Source organism: Stegostoma tigrinum, chromosome 9 (genome assembly GCF_030684315.1).
Source record: "Stegostoma tigrinum isolate sSteTig4 chromosome 9, sSteTig4.hap1, whole genome shotgun sequence".
Taxonomy (NCBI): Eukaryota; Metazoa; Chordata; class Chondrichthyes; order Orectolobiformes; family Stegostomatidae; genus Stegostoma; species Stegostoma tigrinum.
Window position 1 is genome coordinate 56450117 of NC_081362.1, and position 20044 is coordinate 56470160.

General features: G+C 41.1%; 1 long non-coding RNA gene across 3 annotated transcripts in view; it reads right to left on the minus strand.

Moving 5' to 3' along the window:
- LOC125454655 (uncharacterized) overlaps positions 1–20044 on the minus strand; it is a 173643-nt gene that overhangs the window by 117498 nt on the left and 36101 nt on the right. Inside the window, exon 5 of one of the 3 annotated variants that reach the window (XR_007248071.1) lies at positions 19338–19426. The exons of the other annotated variants lie outside the window; for them this stretch is intronic. This is a non-coding gene — a long non-coding RNA (uncharacterized LOC125454655). Of the gene's footprint in view, positions 1–19337; positions 19427–20044 lie in introns of those variants that run through there. 3 annotated transcript variants of the gene reach the window in all.

Below are 20044 nucleotides of genomic sequence, written 5' to 3' on the forward strand. Positions count from 1 at the left end.
ACTGCTTCCAAGCTGAAGCAAGTAAGATCTCCAGCATCTCCCAATTCACTGTCCATTTTTTGTGCAATTAAGGTCACTGATATTGTCTATCAATGTTCAAAATACATTGGAATGGCCAGTGGATCTGACATACCTACAAAGTCAACCAACTGGGAAAATTTGCATGCGGGTCAACCAGTTAGACAAAGGCATCCTCATAAATAGGCTGGGTGCAAATGCTGAGAAGCTTTTTTTCCAATCACATGCTGGTTATCTCCTGCGCTTCCTGCTGATGGTCTGACAAGTGTGGGCGGTGGGTGTGGTGTGGGTTTAGGGGGCTGCAATGTTGTGCTAGAGCTAGGAGCAAAAGTCTGAGAAACAAAGGCTACTGATACGGACTGGGTTGGGTTTAGGTCCAGAAATGGACCAGCCAAGAGCTAGGTGTAGGGGAAAGTTGCCAAGTGATCCAGGACCTTTTGTTAGGATGCCCTTTTTCAGATTCCTGAGGGTCTTGTGCTGGATTTGGAAGTTCCAACTGCTGGATCCTGGGAGCAGGTATCAGACAGAGGTCTTTCCATTTTGTGCATGATGTGGAAGTGCCAGTATTGGTCTGGGGTGGGCATAGTCAGAAGTCACATAATACCAGGTTTTCATTATCCCAGGTTTTAGTCCAACAAGTTTGTCTGAAATCACAAGTTTTCAGAGCACTGCTCCTTTGTCAGGTGAAGTGACTGTTGGACTAAAACCTGGTGTCGCGTGACTTCCAAATTTTGTGTATATGCAATGAAACCTCTTGACTATGGCTTCACCAATCTATGGAATTGCTTTTAGGGTGATGGATTTTTAAATGTTGAAGTGTGTCCCCATTACTTTGATAAATAATCTTTTGTTAATTTGTGCCTGCTATTTTATACCAATTGAAATAATACAGCAATTACAGAATTAATGATTGCCTTCTGTAAAGTTGCTTTAGGTTTAATGAAGAACTGCTAATTATTGAGGTTTTGATTAATTATTTGAATTCTGCTTGTGTGTGAGTCCAGATGTATTATATTTCAAGACAAACAGAGAAAGTATTGTTACTGCGATAGCACTATTTAATAAATGGTGGTCACAATGGGGAGCACGAGGCTGGTTCCTATTGATTATGCCCCAAACTGCAATTTGATCAAATGCAACATGGAAGACATTTGGAGCAAGTGGTGAGCTGAATCTGTCTTGTACCCACTCTGGTTTCCATGCCAAATTTCCCTGATATCTAGCTTGTTTAGCAAGTTTGGTAATGTAGAGAGTTGACTGCGAATGAGGAAAATTGAGCCATCAGCAAGATGTTTAAAAGCAATAATCTCCCTTAATTGGCATATCATGGCTGCCTGGCAGGAAACTCACTGTTTCCTAGCAAGAAACTTGCCACATCTCTTGTGAAAGGCATAAAAACAATGAAACAAAATTCTCTCAATGTCAAGATCATTCTTGATGAACTTCTCATTCAATTCTGTCACACGTCTGTGATAGCTCACATCACTCAGGCCCCTTTAAGTTTCTACCCCATATTTATTTCTAACCCTGGGCTGCTCTCAGCCATGCTGTGCCACTCATCCCTGTGCAAACCCACTTTTACAGTGGATTCCAGTAAGCTCAAGTAGCTCTTGTCAGCATGCAAATAAGAGCAGCAAACTGTCTTTAAGTGAGGCATACTAGCCTGAACTTATGCCAGCCTCTCAAGACTTTTGTCTCCCATGCTAAGATGGGCATCCTGTCAGCAATCCAGTTAGTCCTGGTTTCATGCCACAGCTATGCATGTTCATGCAAACTCACTTCAAGTCAGAGCTGAAATAAACAAAAAGGAGTGCAGGAAAGAGAAAGTGGACCTTTGAATGCAGTATGAAGGGAAAGAAGAATAGCGAAGAGCCAAATGCTTCCAACACGTGGCTACGTGTGCCTCTGAAAGGAACGGCAAGCAAGAAGAACCCTTTTGTAAATGTAGAAAGGAGAGATACAAATATTTCTACAAAGGAAAACATTCCTGTAGGATGTGGTTAGCACTATTTTAGGTCTAAAGAAAGGAATTTGAGGAGGAGATCAAAAATGAATCAGGTTTAACAAAGGATACAGGGAGGTGAAGTAATGTGTTATAAGGTATACATAGAGCTTTGAAGCAATAAGAAAGGAAAAGCTCAATGAGATCAACAATACCAATCATACTACAGTTAAGAAGCTTGTGATGGATAAGTTTTTTTTTGCCCTGTTCAACAATGTAAAGCAGATGCCAATAAATTCTCTCACATAGGGAAACAGTGTTTAAGTGTTGATTGAACTTGGACCATATAGGAAGTTAAGAATCACTTAGAAGAAGTGTTTGGCACAAAATTAGGAAACCCTACTGATTAAAGGCAGTGCCTGTATTAGTGGTGTTAAGAGTTTCATTTATGACTTGAAGAATGATGGCAACAGAATATTAATATTTAAAAAGGGCTAAAATTGATAAATCCGCATGTTGTATTGCCTTAATTTAAAGAAATTGTTCAACTTGGCTAGTTAATACATAAACTCCTCAATATCATGGCAAACAACACCTGCTAAATATTACTACTACTAGTGTCACAAGCAAAACCAGGATATATTACTCATGTCTGATTGCCCATCAGATGTTGGTGGGGTGTCTTCTTGGTGAACCACTCCAGTGCATGTGGAACCCATTAAACATAGCACAAACCTAAAGTGAGAGCTGCCACTCTTTCTAAGACATGTAGCTTTCAAGTATTGTTCACAACTATTGCCAACTACAACACACACTTGTGGTGATGGAGCTGGTATCATAGTGACACTACTGTTTACTGTTTCATCAGAATGTTACTAGTCATAGATATTCCAAAAAGTATCCATCCAATGGTCTCTTTCAGGCATTGTATGCACTGTGGATTAGCATGCAATAAAGGCATCAGGACTGTTAACAGAATTGGTGAGTCAGGAGGTGTGTTTCTCACAACAGAATTCCTAGCTACTGAACTGTTTTTCGAGCTACAGAATTTACATTTCAGATCCAGTGCAGTTTCTGGTCAAAAAGAATCCCCAATTTATTGGCAGTAGAGATTCAGTGATGGACATACCATTCAATGTCAAGGAAAGATGTTTAGATTCTCTCTTGATAGAATGGTAGTTGTCTGATGCTTACATGACATGAATGTTATATTTCACTTATCATTCCACACTGGAATATAATCGAGGTCTTGCTACACATGGATACAGCTATTTCACTATCTGAAGAGTCGTGATTGGAGCTGAACACTGCGTACTCTCTGAATGTGGTTAAACTGAGGGCACCATCCTGAGGAGCTCATACAGTGATGTCCTGGAACAGACATGATTGACCAAAAAGTGCACCCATTTCTTTTCTGCTTTGTGTGGCTCTGAACAATGGAGACTATTCACATACTCCTAATGACTTCAGCTTTGCTACAGCACCTTGCTAACATGCCAAAAAATCATGCTTTGATCTCAAGGGTTGTCACTTCTACCTAATCTCTGGAATTATGCTCTTTTGGACAAATTTGAATCAAAGCTATAATTAAGTTAGGAACTGAGTGGCCCTGGGGAAATTGAGTGCTGGTGAGCAGCTTACTGATGAGTAATTGCCATTTGATAGCACTGCCAATGCCCTCTGCCACCACTTGGCTGATTACCGAGAGTAGACTGATGGAGAGGTAAATAACCAGTTGGATTTGTCCAGCTTCCCATGGACAGGAGAAACCTGGGCAATTTTTCACATTGCCAGGTGGATGTCAGTGTTGTAGCTATATTGGAACAGTTAGACTAGAGAGACAGCAAGTTCTGGAGCACAAGCCCTCAGTAATGTTGTTGAAATGTTGTCAAGGCCCATATTTGGTATCCAGAGCTTTTAGCTGTTTCTTGTTATTACATGGAGTGAATTAAATTGATTGACCTGAGCTGCTGGGGATCTAAGGAGAAGGCAAGATGAATCATCCATTTAGCAATTCTGGCTGATATAGGTTGAAAACACTTTACTCTTGGATTTAAGAGTGATGCACTCGGCTCATCCATCATTGAAGATGAGAGTTTCTGGAGCCTTCTCCTTCTACTAGTAGTTTAATTGTCCATCGCCATTCATGACCGGATGAGGCAGAACTACAGGTCTTAGATCTGATCTGTTGATTGTGGAAACATTTAGCTTTACCTATCAAATGCTGCTTCCACTGTTTGATTACACAAGTGTTGTATTTTTAACAGATTGACACCTCATTTTCCGGCGTGCCCTGAACTGCTCAAGGCGTGCTCTCCTGCACTCTTTACTCAATCAGGGTTGATCACTTCACTGGAAAGCATCGGTAGATTGGGAGTTATACTGTGCCCCAACAGCAAGATTGTGGTTGAATACAATTCTATTTCTGACCATGCACAGTGCTTTGAGGGTGTTCAGTTTCCAATTGTTAGATCTGTTCAGAAGCCAGCATCCTAAGCATGTTCGGTATTGCTAGACAGCATGCCATAATGTGTCCTTATTGTGAAGCTGCAGTTTTGTCACCTAGGATCTGTGCAGTGGTCAATCCTACCAAAACTATGAGGGACGGGTGCACCTGTGATTGGTGAGGATGAGGTCATTTAGACTTTTCCATCTTTATGTCTTCCTCACCACCTGGTTTAGTAGCTATGTGCTTTGGTAGCTTGGTCTGTAGTTGTGCTAATGAATCACTGTCTTGCTGATGAATGTTGCCCCCTGCGCAGGGTGCATTTTGTGCATTTGTCACTTTCAGTAATTTCTGACACAACATAAAAGGGCTGATGTGGTGCAATAGTAGGGTTCCTACCTCTGAGCCAAAAGACTGAGGTTCACATCCAATCTAACCTAGATGTATATAACAATGTTGATGAATAGATTGATTAGAAAGTCTCTAAAATGCAATATATCGTCAGCTAATTGACAAGTAATGGGGAGTAGAGATGAACAGTTTTAATTTTTATGGCTGAGGCAAAAATATTAGTTCGCTAGGTGGTGGTCTTTGGATCCCTACATTCCCTATATTCTTGTTTTAATTAATAATTAGACACAGACATCCTGGGGCCAATTTTAAAATTTGCAGATGACACAAAATCAGAAATTTTTGAACTCGGAGGACAGTGATAGAAATCAAGAGGACAAAGACAGATTGACGAAATTGGTGAATATAGGATGGATGAAATTTAATGCAGCAAAGTATGAATTTTCCCTTTGGTAGAAAAAACAAAGAAAGGCATTATAAAATAAAGGGTACAATTCTAAAGGGGGTGGAAGGACTAAAGGACCTAGGGTTTTGAATAAACAAATCATTGAATGTGGCAGGGCAGGTTGAGAAAATGGCTAATAAGGCATTTGAGATCCAGGAATTCATAAATAGAGGTGTGGAATACAAACATAGGGAGGGAGTGCTTGTGATGCAGTGGTGATATCCCTACCTGTAGGCTAGAAGCACAGGCTTCAAGTCCTGCTTTGGCAGTGTATCATAATATACTTTGGCAGTATATCATAATATGTCCAAACAGATTGCTTTAAATACTACAAAAACATCAAAAGGTTATGGTGGACTGTTTCAAAAACTGTTGAGCCTCACCTGGGGTATTATGTCTATTCTGGGCTCTGCATTTTTAGAATGATGCAGAAATAATTTATATGAATGGGTCTGTGGATTTGAGACTTCAGTTGGGGTAGAACTGGCGAAGTTAGGGCTGCTTTCAGTAGGAAGGAGAGGTTGAGAGGTTTCCAAAATTACAAGGGAGTTTGGATGCAGCAGTTGGAGACAAGCTGCTCTCATTGATTGAAGGTCAAGAACTGGATGAGTCCAATTTAAGGTGATTGGTGAAAGAAGTAGAGGTAATGTGAGGAAACCTTTTTTTATTCTGTGAATGTTTGGGGTTTGAAAGGCAATGCCTGAGTGTATGCAAGTAGCAGATTCAAAAGTGGCTTTCAAAAGGGAATTGAACAATTTTCTGGAAAGATAACATTTTTAGGACTACAGGGAAATGGGACTGGCTGAGTTGCTCTTACCAAAAAAGCTAGCATGGACACAATGTGCTAAATGATTTCTTTATGTGTTGTAACCATTTTGGAATACAATAATTTTATGAAACATTATTTTGTACTACATCAATCATGACCAGTAGTATTTCTTTATATAGAACCAATTATTTTTACACTATAAGAGACTTTAAGAAGCCTATGCCTTACAAAGAAGATTTGCATTTACATATTATTTTTCATGGCCACTGGATATTTACAAGAACTTAACAGTTTATTAAGTGCTTTAGAACTGTAGTTTACATTGCAAGGTAAGTAAAAACTGCAGCAGCCAAATTGGTACAGCCAGCTTTTGCAAATAGCAATCCGATAGTGAAATCAGATAAAAAGCTTTATGATATTCTTGAGGGATAGATGTTGGCCAGGCTATGGAGGCAACATCCCTGTTGTTTTTCAAAATACTGTTATGTAGATATTTTCTGAGACAGGACAAAAAAGGCCTCAGTTTAATATCTCATCTGATAGGCAAAGCCTCCAACATTTCCTTAGTGTCAGCCTATATTTTTGAATTTATGTTCTGGAGGGGGAACTTGACACACAATTTTGTTACTTAGAGACAAGGGGATACCCAGCTGAGCAACAGCTGATACAGATCTAGGTATGATTATAAAGATAAATTGAATAGGCTGAGCCTTTTTTCACAGGAGCTTAGGACGTTGCAGGATGACCTTATTGGAAGTTTATTAAATAATGAGATGTATAGATTGGGTTAGTGGTAGGTGTCTTTTCCCTAAGATGGGGGATTTCAAGACTAGGGGTCACATTTTTAAGGCGAGCAGAGAGAGATTTAAAAAAGACAAGAGGTAAATTTTTTACACAGACGGTCGTTCACATGAGGAATGTATTTCCTGAAGAACGGGCAGATGTGGGCACAACTACAACATTTAAAAGATATTTGGATTAGTACACTAATTGGAAAGGTTTGGAGGGATATGGACCTGAGGCAGACAAGTGGGACTAGTTTAGTTTAGGATTATGTTCAGCATAGACTGGTTGGACCAATGGATCTGTTTCCACGCTGTATCATTCCTTGATTGTGACTCACCAAAGGACAGGGGCTGTTGTGGTGCCGTAATAGTGTCCTTACCTCTGGGGACTAGGGAGACGCAGGTTCAAGTCTGACCTCCTCCAGTGGTATGTAATAATAACTCTGAACAACTCTGAACAGGTTGATTAGAAAAGGTCGGCACAAGAGGTACAATGGCTGTTATTGTACATGGTAATGCCCCTATTGCTGGAACAGGACGTGCAGGTTCAAGTCCGACATGCTCCAAAGGTGTGTCATCATACATTCAAACAGGTCAACTTGAAAATACCTGTGCCAGGGACATTATTTGCTTCATTTAGTTTGTAAGTGAAACTATGTTCTCTGGTGTTTTGTTTTGATTTGGTTCAGTTGCCCTCTCCATTAAAATGTGGAAATACTGGAATCACTACAATAAAATGCTTGGCTATTTCCAGTACTCAATTAAATGTGGGTTGAACTTAATTTATTTCCACACCCATATAGAAACTCACTCACATGATTACAAATTTTGAGATTATATCCTGCACAGGTCAAAGATCCTTGGTTATCAGTGAAAGGGAAGTCTGCACAAACACATTAACAAAAAAATCCATTTTTTCTATGCTCCTCTCCAAGACTGAAGTTATCGAAATTGTTTTGTTCATGCTTAGAGCTATACGCTGTAATAATCACTTCCTATAGTAATCAGGACAATTGACGCCACCATGCAGAGAGCCAATTTACTATGTACATAGAAAAGATTTAAAATGATTGCTAATTCCCTTTCCCCTGCGTGTATCTTTCATAATATCAAATGATGTAAGTGTTTTCTATTGTGTAGTTTTAAATTCATCTTTTGCAAGTATATTTTTTGATACTTTATTTCAAAATCACAATAAAGTGCAAATAAAACACAGTGCTATATAAATATTGAACAGAATTGTATTAAACTGTAGTAGGTTTGTCACTGTTAAATCACTGATTTGTTGCATCTGCAATATCATATATCATAGCTTTGAAGACATCATAAATATACTGATCAACAGACGTATCTCCAATTATCAAAACAAAACAGCAGTCATGTTTTACAATAAAAACATTGGAATCTAATATATTGTGTACATATGTTTTACATATATATTATATATATATCCAGAACTATTTACATAGTATTGATTGTATTGTCAATATTAGTGTTGTTTGAGGATTTGAGACAGCACAAGTAGATCGGATTACTGCTCTGAAAATGTTTTCTGCACCTCTGTTGAAATTATGTTATTAGAAATCAACAAGCAAAATGCTTTGTACAATATAGCCATAATCTTTTTTTTCAAACAAATTATTCCTAATTTATTGCACAAATGCAGAAGTAAAACTCAATACATTGATTTTAAATACTAGGTGACTTTAAAGTCATTGAATAATGATATGACATTAAACATAAATGAATTCTCAAAAACCAAATATATCACTGTCTGCATAAAAAGATTCATAACGGTTATCAGCCAATGTTTGGTTTTACTTTATACTTAGGATGCACTGGGTACAATTTAATTGTCCCAGCACAGATCTTAATGACAGACCCAGACGTGGGTGTCCCTTCTGCTAACAGTCATGAAGGCCATTTGACTATAATTGCACAGTGACTGACCAATGAATGTGGTGGAGAGGTGGGCCGGGCCAATTATGCGTTGGAGGTGTGGGCACAGTTTTTAAGTGGTTCCTGGATTTTTAAAAATTTACTCATGGGAGGTGAGCCTTGCTGGCTGGATAGTTTTTATTGCCTATCCCTAGTTACTCTTGAGAAGGTCATGGCGAACTGCCTTCTTGAACTGCTGCAGTCCACCTGCTGTAGGTTGCCCTACATGCCTTAGAGGGAATTCCAGCAAGCTGACATTGAAGAGATGCCTATATATTTCCAAGTCAAGAATGGTGTGTGGCTTGGAGGGGAACTTATAGATGGTGCTGTTCCCATGTATCTGCTTCTTCTTATATAAGTGGTCATGGGTTTTGAAAGTGTGTCTATTGAGCATCAGTTCAGTTCAGTTTTTGAACTGGAGTTTTGAACTGAACTGAAGTTCAGCTTTTCTATTGTAGATGGACCACAGTGCCTCATGGATACTCAGTCTTGAGTTGCTGGATCTGTTCGAAGTCTGTCCCATTTAGCATGGTGATAGTGCCACACAACACAATGGAGATTATTCTCAATGTGAAGGTGGAACTTTGTCTCCACAAGGACTGTCCAGTGGTCACTCTGACTGATCATATCATGAGCAGATGCATCTGCAGCCAGAAGATTGGAAAAGAGGAAGTCAAGTATGTTTTACCCTCTTGTTGATTCCCTCACTTCCCTGAAAGACAGCAACATCAGTATTGCAAAGGCTGACAGAAATCTAATTCCTGACTAATTAAATCACCAGACTCAGCAGTCTTCTATGTCACTCAAGCTGAAAATCATTACCCTGACCTTCAGATGATGTCCTGGTCTATAATCAACACATGGCTCAGAGGAGACAAAGGGTGATGTCAATGAATCAGCAATGTTTCTCTGCAGGTTCTACTCCACACTGCCCAGGAACAGTGGAAGAGACTCCTTTCTACCAATTACATCAGGAGATCCACCTGCCTGACTGAAGACAGCAGGATGGAGATTGTGGTAGAGGTTAATGAATGTGGATCCTGGGACACACCTGAGCGCAATGTAAAGAAGACAGTCATTAATGTCCTCCATATTAACAAGTCAGCTTTGCTTCAAACATGTGCCTTTCATGGTGGCAACGAAGGATATGTCCCAGTGAGGGGATGGAAGAAATTCAGGCCTGAAGGATTATCAAACTTGATTTGTCATTTTAAAGTTTTTTTTAATGAGATAAATAACTCAAAGAGTAACTTTACAAAAACAAAGTCACATTTTTAAATAGAACAATACCTAAAGACCCAATAAAGGCTTTTTGGATGAAAATCTAATTCAATTTAACTGCAAATTCATAACATTTTATTGAAAAAGAAACATGTCTTTAAAAGCTGAGTAAAATTATTTCTGCAATTATTATTCTCATTAGATCTTATTACTACAAGTACCAATTATACCCATGCTACACTTAATGATTTTTTTCAAATGTTGTTTAACAAAAGAAGAATACAGAATGAATTTTATAGTTTTTGGCTAAATATCAGTTTCATCAAATTTCGTGCAGGGTTTCTCTCCACAAGACCTGGAGAGTTTTCTTGTCATATTTTCTTAACTCACCTCATTAGCTAGCTAACCTGCCCCTTTTGCACCACCCTTATACCATTTTATCTCCATTCTAGCACTTGCAATATCTAGAACAGCTCACCACTGATGGGCTTTCCTGGAATTAACCAACATAACTGGTGCTGGACTCATCTTTAAAAGGCGATGGTGCACCAGGGCAAGCAGTATTACTCCAGGCCTGCCGTGCCTGATTCCTAATATTTGCCTTGGACACAGCAGAGAAGGTATAATTGATGCCAACTTTGTGGACAAGGACCTGGAGGTCCTGCTGAATGAGATGGTCCCGTGGTAGGACATCCTGTTTGCTGAGCGCTGGCAGTGGAGGTCCCAACATTAGACCAATTTGCCATATGGGTCAGTGCACTCTCACACAGCTACAGGAATACACAGTACTGTAGAAAGAAAGTCCCCACTCCACCAATTCTCCCAAATGCTTCACATTCTATCTGTTGATGCTTTTATACTGATCTCCCACCGAGGCTAATTTTCTACCGCTCTCCATACTGCCGTAACATCTTCCCCATCTGTTTCATCAGCCTTAAATACAACAGCACTAACTCAGTGTACTTCCTCTCATACACCACTGTCATCTCCTTTAATACCTGCCTCTTTAACATACTAGGAAAAAAGCAACCCACAGTAGGACAGAGAGAGTTAAGATGGGTCACAGACTACCAGACATTTAGCTTCTTAGCCCCTATGAGGCAGAGATCCTGACTCTGACAGTCAAGCAGCTGACTGAGCATATCCAAACCCTTAAACTGGTATCAGAGGCTGCCTTTGATTTAACGTGCCAGAATCCCCTGACTCAAGGCTGCGTCCCTTGAATTGACTGACATTTGCTGATAACCGTGACAAGCTTCCTGCTATGTATCCGCTCTAAGCGGCGATACAACAGTACTTTGACCCTGTTATCTCTGGCTTAGGAGCAAGGGTCAAAAGGGCAAGACAATGCAAGACAAGGATGCTGCGAGTATCAGGGAGGCTCAAAGTAAATGAGTACTAAGAAAATAAGCAAACATCCTGGAGATGTAGTCTGGTCCAGTCTGAGCTGATTGTATATCCCTGTGTGCAAAGTGTCCTTTACTGCAGCATTATAATAATTGTTGCCGTTGCGCTGCAAAATGCAGCACTGAAGTCCCGAATCATCCTGCAATCAGATTAGTTATTTGCCACGAGGGTTCTTAGAGGCTGGCACATATCATATGCCAATATCCATGGAAGTAGGGTAGATATGGCTGGTGCCCATGGGTGGAGGCTCTTTGGAGCAAGTGGCAAGGTGAAGTTGCCAGGTAGCCACTCTGATTTACGTCAAAAATTATTGGCATCCAGCTTGTTCATGGTGGGTGATATGATACAAAACTGCATATTAATGAAGCATATTAATGAAATAATTGTAATATGAATCTTCACACTGGTAATTTTCATTTTCATTTCACAGTCTTATAAAATACATGATGAGACTTAAGAAAAATCACTAAAATAAAGCACGTGCCCAAGTGAATTGCTCAACTTATTTGCAAACAAAAGCTGTGAGCTACTCCTTTCCTAGTTCAGCAAAGTTCTTGATCCTATGAAAAACCCTTCCATTCCACCTCTGGAATACTTTATTATTCAGTTGATTGTTCTTATTCAGAATTGCTGAATACTCTCACTGACATTCATAGTCATACAGTCATACAGAAATAGACACTTCGATCCAACCAGTTCATGTCAAGCGTAATCCCAAATTAAACTATGCAGTCCCTTTCAAATTTTCTAACTGTACCAGCATCCAACTACATGTAAGTATGGAATTATCTCCTTCATGTGCTAAACTATCGCAGAAGTGATAAACCTAAAGTTGATGGAAAAACAATCTGTCAGACAATCCTTTTTTAATGTGTTCTGAAAAGCACCAATTTCAGCTTAACAACTCACCTATTTAATTGTTGTTTGTGGGACCTTGCTGTGGACAAATTGGCTATTCTGTTTGCTATATAAGACAGTTGCCTTGAAAAGGTTAACTTAGAAGCCTGAGAATAATTGACAATTGATATATAAAAGACTAACCCTGGGAGGAGTTAGATCAAATTTATTTAGAGATAGTTGGAGCTGCAGATGCTACAGAATCTGAGATAACAAGGTGTAGAGCTGGATGAACACAGCAGGCCGAACAGCATCAGAGGAGCAGGAAAGCTGATGTTTCGGGTCTAGACCTTTCTTCAGAAATTTTCTGAAGAAAGGTCTAGACCCGAAACGTCAGCTTTCCAGTTCAAATTTATTGTTAGTTTTTAGTCAAGTATAACAATGTAGCATGGATCTAATTACTTCCTCTTAGCAGATAATCTCTCACCTAATTTTAGTGCAGTTAAATGATTTTAAATTAACTTAACCTGTTAACTTACTACCTTGCAATAAACTCAAGAACCTGCTTCTACAGGAAGAGTGTTCCCAATGACTGGGGAGTCTGCAAAGCAGGGGTCACAGTCTCGGGATACAGGCTAGGCCATTCAGGACTGAGCTAAGGAGAAACTGGGGAGGCGATGACCTAGTGGTATTATCGCTGGATTGTTAATCCAGAGACTTACTTAATGTTCTGTGGACCTGGCTTTGAATCCCGCCATGGAAGATGGTGGAATTTGAATTCAATAAATATCTGGAACTAAGAGTCTGATATTGACCATGAATCCACTGTCAATTGTCAGAAAAACCCATCTGGGTCACTAATGCCCTTTAGGGAAGGAAACTGCTATCCTTACCTGGTCTGGCCTACATGTGACTCCAGTCCCACAGCAACGTAGTTGACTTGTAACTGCCCTCTGGGCAATTAGGGGTGGGCAATGAATGCTGCCTAGCCAGTGATCCCCTCATCCCATGAATGAATAAGGGGAAAAAAGCATTCTTCAATCAGAGATGTGAGCCTGTGGATTTCTCTGCCACAGAAAGCCGTTAAGGCCAAAGCATTGAATGTTTTCATGAAGTAGTTAGATATAGTTCTTAGGGCTAAAAAGGATCAAAGGGTATGGGGACAAAGTGGGAACAGGGTAGTGGGTTGGACTATCAGCCATTAACTACTGAATGGTGCAGCACGCTCAAAGAGCTGAATAGCTTATTCCTGCTCCAATTTTTTATGTTACTATAGAAGACTTATGAGTGGTTAGTCCTTCGCCATTTAATGCTAGTACGCTCCGTACATGGTATTGCAAGAAGGGCTAGTTGCAATGAATCTATCCAAAGAAGATCCTAATTGAACAAAGTGATAGCTATTGGCATCTTTTACATCACTGAGCACGGCAATGCAGATTCCTGTCTTCAAATGTAAAGACAGCATCATTAGTTCAAAGAATCCACAACCATCCAACGAGAAGAAAGAAGAAAAGTCTTGCAGTCAAAGAAGTAAGTTACTTCTTTAAGAGTGTCAGTTTTAAATTAAATCAATCTGCTCCTGTAGCAGTTCAAACAGCATTCAAGGCTGAAAGTACTGTAACAGCACAATAACCTTTCTCTTAAGAAATTTCTGGAGAAACTCAGCAGGTCTTGTCTCATCTGTGGTGAGAAAGTAGAACTTATATTGCAAGTCATAGATTCATAGAATCCCTACAATGTGGAAACAGGCCATTCGGCCTAACAAGTCCACATGGCCCCTCCGAAGAACATCCCACCCAGAACCATTCCCCTTGTCTAACCCACCTAACCTAAACATCCCTGGGCACTATGGGCAAAAGTCCAATGACCCTTCATCGTAACTTTCACAGATTCTGCCAGACTTTTTTTATTTGAACCTTTCTTTTAAAAGTTAAATCATTAGAACCAGGGAAATTAATTCAGATTAGCCAGTGGGAAATAGAAAATGTCTGATTTAAGCATCCAAGGAGAAATTTGATTTGCAATCCAGCACTGAAGCATTGGATTCCAAAATAAGTTAGGTCCTTAAGAGAAAATGATGAACTAACTTACTTTTACACCATAGTTCTGGGCTGTGAAGCTGGAACAAAGTAGAGTTATTTTTTCTTATTATTTTCCTTATTACAATGAGCACCTCTTTCATCATGGAAATCATTATTATAGGCGTCAAAAAAATTCTTCAAAAATTGGATCGGCCTTTCAAAAATCCTTCAAACAACATACTTCTAGAAATTAGAGCCTGAAGTCAAAGGCTGAAGATTTTATTGAAATTATCCAATTGGAAGCTAAATTAAATTTTGATTTTACCAACTGAAATTATTTAAAGGTACAAACAGTGCAGGGTGACATTTGCTTTGGTAATAAAAGACAAAAAGCAGTTGAGGAAGAAAGGGAGAAATGGTACAAATTCTCCAGCTTACCAAGAAATGCATGAAACCAGTTAAAAATGACAAAATAGCACATCACCAAATTTTAACCAAAAGCCAAATTTTTATATAGCGAACATAAAGTTTCATTTAGAAGATTTAAGATGAATTACAACATCTTCAACACATTTAAATTTACCTTTATGATACAGAGATTAAAAAACCTTTTAAAATTTAACATACAGAAAAATCATTTTGAATAAAATTTGAAGAAGCTTTTAAATGGTACAAAATAACAACCAATCACATTTTCAAGTTTAGTTAGATCTTGTCTTGACTTATCAGTATTTAAAATTTGATTATAATCTCTTAAAATTTGTTAAAGCTAGAATCCTTTACAGAAATTGGGTTGAAACCACAACTCAAACTTAAACACAAAAAGCAAGGGGTGCAGCAGAATTTAAATTATGTTAACAAGCTTCCAAGATGTAACTTGAGCAATTTAATATCAATAAAGAAATGAAAAAAAGACATTACACATCCATGCAGGTTCAAACATTTTGTGATTATGTTCAGCATGGACTGGTTGAACTGAAGGGTCTGTTTCCATGCTGTATAATTCTGTGACTCTAAGAGGATTAAACTGGTCAGCACAGAAGGAATAATTCATGAGACAGAACTGTTTCAGATTTACACACCTAATTACAAGCAAAACAAGTTATCATATTGCTTTATCTACGGCACCATTTGTGGACCATGACATTAGAAGACAAAGAGTTAAAGATGAGACTGATACCTTGAATGCTGCCTTCAAAGAATTTGACAACTATTGTACTTTAAGGCCAAGCTTATTATAGAGAAACCAAGTTTAATAAACAAATGCAGTTTCCAGGACAATCCGTGAACAGCTTCATTAATTATCTTTATAAAATGTCTGAACCTTGTGAATGTGGAGCTTTTTAACCAGAAGTAATTAGAGATATAATTGTTATTGAAATTTTTGATTCATCTCTCTCACATCACTGACAATTGAACGAAGGAGGGAGACAGCTAATGCAACTAATGTTCTGCGGACCCAGGTTCAAATCCTGCCACAGCAGATTGTGGAATCTAACTTCAATAAGTACCTGGAATTAGGAGTCTAATGATAACCATGAATTCATTGTTCATTGTCGAGAAAAAAACCCAGTTGTTCACTAATGCTGTTTAGAGAAGGAAACAGCCATCCTTATCTGGTCTGGCTTACTCATGACTCCAGACCCACAACAATGTAATAAAATGTGAGGCTGGACGAACACAGCAGGCCAAGCAGCATCTCAGGAGCACAAAAGCTGACGTTTCGGGCCTAGACCCTTCATCAGAGAGGGGGATGGGGGGAGGGAACTGGAATAAATAGGGAGAGAGGGGGAGGCGGACCGAAGATGGAGAGTAAAGAAGATAGGTGGAGAGAGTGTAGGTGGGGAGGTAGGGAGGGGATAGGTCAGTCCAGGGAAGACGGACAGGTCAAGGAGGTGGGATGAGGTTAGTAGGTAGTGGGGGGTGCGGCTTGGGGTGGGAGGAAGGGATGGGTGAGAGGAAGAACCGGTTAGGGAGGCAGAGACAGGTTGGACTGGTTTTGGGATGCAGTGGGTGGGGGGGAAGAGCTGGGCTGGTTGTGTGGTGCAGTGGGGGGAGGGGACGAACTGGGCTGGTTGAGGGATGCAGTAGGGGAAGGGGAGATTTTGAAACTGGTGAAGTCCACATTGATACCATATGGCTGCAGGGTTCCCAGGCGGAATATGAGTTGCTGTTCCTGCAGCCTTCGGGTGGCATCATTGTGGCAGTGCAGGAGGCCCATGATGGACATGTCATCAAGAGAATGGGAGGGGGAGTGGAAATGGTTGGCGACTGGGAGGTGCAGTTGTTTTTTGCGAACTGAGCGGAGGTGTTCTGCAAAGCGGTCCCCAAGCCTCCGCTTGGTTTCCCCAATGTAGAGGAAGCCGCACCGGGTACAGTGGATGCAGTATACCACATTGGCAGATGTGCAGGTGAACCTCTGCTTGATGTGGAATGTCATCTTGGGGCCTGGGATGGGGGTGAGGGAGGAGGTGTGGGGACAAGTGTAGCATTTCCTGCGGTTGCAGGGGAAGGTGCCGGGTGTGGTGGGGTTGGAGGGCAGTGTGGAGCGAACAAGGGAGTCACGGAGAGAGTGGTCTCTCCGGAAAGCAGACAGGGGAGGGGATGGAAAAATGTCTTGGGTGGTGGGGTCGGATTGTAAATGGCGGAAGTGTCGGAGGATAATGCGTTGTTTCCGGAGGTTGGTAGGGTGGTGTGTGAGAACGAGGGGGATCCTCTTGGGGCGGTTGTGGCGGGGGCGGGGTGTGAGGGATGTGTCGCGGGAAATGCGGGAGACGCGGTCAAGGGCGTTCTCGATGACCGTGGGGGGAAAGTTGCAATCCGACCCCACCACCCAAGACATTTTTCCATCCCCTCCCCTGTCTGCTTTCCGGAGAGACCACTCTCTCCGTGACTCCCTTGTTCGCTCCACACTGCCCTCCAACCCCACCACACCCGGCACCTTCCCCTGCAACCGCAGGAAATGCTACACTTGTCCCCACACCTCCTCCCTCACCCCCATCCCAGGCCCCAAGATGACATTCCACATCAAGCAGAGGTTCACCTGCACATCTGCCAATGTGGTATACTGCATCCACTGTACCCGGTGCGGCTTCCTCTACATTGGGGAAACCAAGCGGAGGCTTGGGGACCGCTTTGCAGAACACCTCCGCTCAGTTCGCAACAAACAACTGCACCTCCCAGTCGCAAACCATTTCCACTCCCCCTCCCATTCTCTTGATGACATGTCCATCATGGGCCTCCTGCAGTGCCACAATGATGCCACCCGAAGGTTGCAGGAACAGCAACTCATATTCCGCCTGGGAACCCTGCAGCCATATGGTATCAATGTGGACTTCACCAGTTTCAAAATCTCCCCTTCCCCTACTGCATCCCTCAACCAGCCCAGTTCGTCCCCTCCCCCCACTGCACCACACAACCAGCCCAGCTCTTCCCCCCCACCCACTGCATCCCAAAACCAGTCCAACCTGTCTCTGCCTCCCTAACCGGTTCTTCCTCTCACCCATCCCTTCCTCCCACCCCAAGCCGCACCCCCCGCTACCTACTAACCTCATCCCACCTCCTTGACCTGTCCGTCTTCCCTGGACTGACCTATCCCCTCCCTACCTCCCCACCTACACTCTCTCCACCTATCTTCTTTACTCTCCATCTTCGGTCCGCCTCCCCCCTCTCCCTATTTATTCCAGTTCCCTCCCCCCATCCCCCTCTCTGATGAAGGGTCTAGGCCCGAAACGTCAGCTTTTGTGCTCCTGAGATGCTGCTTGGCCTGCTGTGTTCGTCCAGCCTCACATTTTATTATCTTGGAATCTCCAGCATCTGCAGTTCCCATTATCTCTGATACTACCACAACAATGTGGTTGACTCTTAACTGCCCTCTGGGCAATAAATGGTGGCCTCACCAGAGACGCCCACATCCCATGAATGAACTGATAAAAAGGAAGCTCTCATACTGGAAAAGGCTGCCTTGTTTGAGTTAGAAGCTGAGATTTGTAAAAATTGTAGAAAAGTCTGGAGAAAAGAAGAACAAATTTACTCCACAAAATGATTAGAACTTATTAATTTCACAAATATTCTGACTATTTAGATGACAAATCAATGTAAAGAATGTTCAAATTCTTTGATGCTATGAGTTATTGTCCTAGATGTGGAGCAAAAAAGCAACATAAATGAAACCAATGTCCAGTTCTTCATAGGAATGTCACCTTTGCAAGAAAGTAGGACGTTTTCAAAAATCTTGCATCCACAGCCAAGCCCATACTTTATATCAAACGCCATTTGAAAAGATTCCTGAACCTCAAGACATACTTTGATTTGAACCTGCATCTTTTGATGATGACATATTAGAAGAACTACCACAGCCATTCCCTGGAAAAATTGGTGATCCACTGATTCAGACATCACTGAGCACATCCCTGTTATGGATGTCCAAATCAATTTAAGCTTAATACAGGAGGTAGGGTCACTCTATTGTGTGTGAAACCTTCTTGTTTATCAAACAGAAAATTGTAATTCATTGATCTGATGTTATATGGGGGAGGTAGAATGACCTTATGGCTACAGGAAGGATAAGAGTTCAAGGTATAAAGACTATCAGTTAGCAGAACATACCAGTGCCAGCTATAACCAGAAGACTTCACATCTGAGCAGGATGATTTGTTTTGTCATAAAAATCTTGAAGTTTCAGGAAGCATTCATTCAAGACATTCACTAACCCCAATTTGAATTATGTCAGCAAGTAGAATGTTTTACTGGTCTGAAACAGATGTTCACTGAACACAGAAAAGAAACCCACCAACTGAGATTGGTTACATTGGTACATAGGTCCAGCTGCAGCAGAAGTTTTACACAAACATAATCTGAAACCTCATGCACTGCCATAACGTCCAATCTACCATTAACAACAAGCCAGGGGATCAAAAACAAAGTTGCTGGAAAAGTTCAGCAGGTCTGGCAGCATCTGTGAAGGAAAAAACAGACTGACGTTTCAGGTCCAGTGAACCTTCCTCAGAACTGTTCGTCAGTTCTGCGGAAGGGTCACCGGACCTGAAATGTTAATTCTGTTTTTTCCTTCTCATATGCTGCCAGGCCTGCTGAGCTTCTCCAGCAACTTTGTTTTTTTACCTGATTTACAGAATCCACAGTTCTTTCAGTTTTTCTTTAGCCAGAAGATCAACGCTGGTTCAATAAAAAGTGCAGTGAATCGTACTGGGATCTGCACCAGGCATATCCAAAAAAAACGGATGAAGCTACAACAGAAGACACAGAAGACAACTGTGAACCGAAAAGCATGAGCAACAGAGAAAGTCAGGGTTAAATGATTCCACAACAAATGATCATTTGAAGATTCATGGTCCTGGCAAAACTTAATATGAATAGTGTGGATAAATAAACAAGCCACCAGAGCAGGAGCTCCACATCTGTGCAAAAAAATAAGGTGGAAGCATTCGCAATAATCTTCACCTACAGTTGCTGAGCGTATGATCCACCTGGGGCTTCTACCAGTCCTTAGCCAATTTGGATCACTTCACATGATATCCAGAAATGATCGAATGCACTGGATAATACAAAGGTTATGGGCACTGGCAATTTTGCATCAGTTGTTTCAGCTCCAGGACACCACTGCAGGGGTTCCTCAGTACAGTGTATTAGATCTAACCATCTTCAGTGGCTTCATCAATGACCTTCTATTTATCATAAAGCCAGAAGTCAGCATATTGGCTGGTGATTGAACAATGCTCAGCATCATTCACTACTGCTCAGATACAGCAGTAGTCCATACACAAATGTAAATATAAACTCCCTATTTAAGAAGGGAGGGAGGTTGAAAGCAGGCAACCTTAGGCCAGTTAGCTTGATGTCTGTCA